The sequence below is a fragment of the Schistocerca americana genome, chromosome 9, assembly GCF_021461395.2.
Source record: "Schistocerca americana isolate TAMUIC-IGC-003095 chromosome 9, iqSchAmer2.1, whole genome shotgun sequence".
NCBI lineage: Eukaryota > Metazoa > Arthropoda > Insecta > Orthoptera > Acrididae > Schistocerca > Schistocerca americana.
In genome coordinates this window covers 74,732,373-74,735,863 of record NC_060127.1, presented here as the reverse complement: position 1 = coordinate 74,735,863, position 3,491 = coordinate 74,732,373, and the positions used below count along the sequence as shown (strand labels likewise).

The window sequence follows — 3,491 nt, the reverse complement described above, 5'->3', positions numbered from 1 at the left end:
TCGCGGCATGCTACCAGTGTTAAAGACTGCGATGGAGCTCCGTATGCCACGGCAAACTGGCTGACACTGACGGCGGCGGTGCACAAATGCTGCGCAGCTAGCGCCATTCGACGGCCAACACCGCGGTTCCTGGTGTGTCCGCTGTGCCGTGCGTGTGATCATTGCTTGTACAGCCCTCTCGCAGTGTCCGGAGCAAGTATGGTGGGTCTGACACACCGGTGTCAATGTGTTCTTTTTTCCATTTCCAGGAGTGTATTTATACTGTTCATTAAGTTGTTTGAAATTTTGTAGCAAAAATGCCATAAATTGATCCCAAGTAACATTACCTACTCCATTATCTGTGCTGTTTGATTGTGTACCTGCAATTGTCGCGTTAAATGAGTCCGTCGAATTTTCAGTACACTGACCATTTTCATTCGAAAAATTTGTCTGTACGTTATTTGAATTTTCTAAATCGGGTGTGTTAAGCTGGGTAGCGCTCATTACAATAGTGCGCCCCGCGTCATCAATTGTCGTCAAATCAACAGAGGACACAATCGAGTTCGTTTGTTCATCATTAAGGTCTACATCATTAGTAACGGTTGGAACGCACTGATTGTCAGTGAACGCAGGATTGTCACAATTACTACCGGTGACGTTGTTTAAGTCGGTAATTTCGTTCACAATACCTCGCGATACACTATTCATAGTCTTTCGCGGCATTTTTGCTTAAGTCACAATTATTCACAAATGAAATAAGCACAATGTAAAAACAACACACAAATACAACAGAGCAAAGAATTGCCGTTGACCTGTAGAAAGAAAGTCACAAGATTAGTAAAAGCGTAGCGCCAAATCCTAATTATACTTAAGCAAATAAGAGCAGATATCTGATTGTTTTTCAAAAGACTCTCAACGAAATTCGATCCTGGACTGGGTGTCGCCAAGTGTAACCTTTCTAGCAATAAATTCAATGACAATAAAAATGAGAATCGCAATCTGACTCAAGGTGTAAGCTCTCACGAAAATAATGAAAGACAATTAAATGCTAATGAAACTTCAGTGATAATGATAACTCAATTAAACCGAAATATCGGTCTTTGGCCCTGTGCAAAAAATCATAATTAATTTCTTACCTCGGTATAACTGCATGTCAAATTTCTGCTCTTATTGTTGGCCACGGCTTGGAGGAAATGCATTGCAAATATTTTTTTTTTTAAATTTAACTGAAACTTTACTTTAAAGGAAATGGAAGGAAATCGTTGGTTCAATTAAATGCTTCTTTTGAAAAAAATTGCTTTGAAATCAAAATTATTATTGGGGCGATTATTGCACAAATTAGTTACAGTTAATTTACATTATTAGCTGAGCGCATTTAAAAATAATATACCTCGTCCTGTATCTTGACCAGAATGCCGTGTCGACGCCCGCCGACTCCTCACACACAACTGCACTCGACTGCTACTACCGACATACTGCACTGCTCACAGACTGCCCACTGACAGACTGCTCGCAACTGTACTGCACGACTACTACCGACCGACTACTGGACGCAACTGAACTGAGCTACTGCTACCGACAGACTGCTGCTCGCAACACTCGCGCGGTCAAGCGCAGACTAACCACGATAAAAGGCTCTCTGGTCAAAGATTTTATCATGCCTCACCATCGCTGCTACGTTACATACGTGTTTCACGTTAGAGATATAGGTCTATAGTTCTGCACATCTGTTCGACGTCCCTTCTTGAAATTGGGGATGACCTGTGCCCTTTTCCAATCCTTTGGAACGCTACGCTCTTCTAGAGACCTACGGTACCCCACGAGGGGTAAAATGAAATTTTCTGTGGGTGTAACAACAGAAAAGGTTCGATTACGGGTCAGTCGTTGTTCAGCATGTAAAACGTAAGGGCCTGAGAGAAAAATACTTGCTCTTATCACTGTACATACATATGGCGAAGATTCAATGCAATATACATCGCTGTTCTTTGGCATTGAACTCATTTCCACCTACTTTGCTGAATGTACTCACTCTTGTAGTGAAGAGTGTAAGCCACATCCGAGTTAGTGCAAAAGACATAAGAGTTCCGAAAGAGTCATGCAAAGAGGTTGGAGCCTAATTCGATGTGATCTTGTCCCACACAAAATTGCAATGGTGCTCGAGGGTCCACAAGTAATAGTTTTGTTTCTGGATAGGGCGAGGACGAAAAAGGACAGAGACTTACATGCGGAAATAACAGATAATATTTTTATTTCCTAAATGACATGTCTGTAAATTTTTATGTTGAAATAAATACTTTTAAGCCCCGGTTGTAAGAAAATGTAGTAAATTATGTTTGCAAAAGATAAACTCACCAATTTGCTTCACAGATTGGAACTTTACCAATGCAGGCCTGAAGTTCACGACTTTTCTGCGTTCCAACGTCAACAGCAAAATACACTGAAACGCTAAAGAAGGTGGTATAGGCACGCGTATATCCACACGAAAGTGGCGTGTGGACATATAAGGTGAGAATGTAGGTCTCGTGGGAGGCGTGCGCGAGATAGTCGCTGCAGTCGAACTATCTTCTGTGCCCTCGGTGGCTCAGATGGAGAGAGCGTCTGCCATCTAAGCAGGAGATTCTGGGTTCGAGTCCCGGTCGGGGCACACATTTTCACCTGTCCCCGTTGATATATATCAACGGCCGTCAGCAGCTGAAGGTATAATATATAATTCTAATCATCGATATTGGCTTTCCTAGCAGGAAGTCCACTCTTGTACCCTTGGTGACTGTAAGACACAAAGCTTTACGCTCCGCCTGGGCCTGTCAACACCTACATTCGACTGTTGATGACTGGAAACATGTTGCCTGGTCGGACGAGTCTCGTTTCAAATTGTGTCGAGCGGAAGGACGTGTGTAGGTATGGAGACGGTCTCATGAATCCGTGGACCCTGCACGTCAGTATGGGACTGTTCAAGCTGGTGGAGGCTCTGTAATGGTGTGGGGCATGTGCAGTTGGAATGATATGCGACGCCTGATACGTCTAGATACGACTCTGACCTGAATCCATTAATGTTCATTGAGCATTCTACTGGTCTTGGGCAATTCCAGTAGGACAATGAGAGAGCCCACATGTCCAGAATTGCTACAAAGTGGCTCCAGGCTCTTAGGATTTGAAACATTTTGTGGCAGTGAGTTACTCTTCTGAGTAACTCCCCAGACATGAACACTATTGAGCATATCTGGGATGCCTCGCAACGTGCTGCTCAGAAGAGATCTCCACCCTCTCGTACTCTTACGGATTTATGGACAGTCCTGCAGGATTCATGGTGTCAGTTCCCTCCATCACTACTTCAGACATTAGCCGAGTCCACGCCATATCGTGTTGCGGCACATCTGCGTGCTCGCGGAGGCCCTACACGGTGTTAAGAACGTGTACCAGTTTCTTTGGCTCTTCGGTGTATTCATTGTAAGTCAGCCCTTACCGTCAGCAGTAATTTCTATCAACTACTGTTTTCCTGAACTGGGTTCAAA

The 3,491-nt window shown here is 43.7% G+C and overlaps 1 non-coding gene across 1 annotated transcript; it reads left to right on the top strand.

Annotated features, from left to right (window-relative positions):
• Positions 1 to 2,548: 2,548 nt before the first annotated feature.
• Positions 2,549 to 2,623, top strand: Trnar-ucu. The gene has a single exon. It is a non-coding gene; the product is annotated as a tRNA-Arg (tRNA).
• Positions 2,624 to 3,491: the final 868 nt, after the last annotated feature.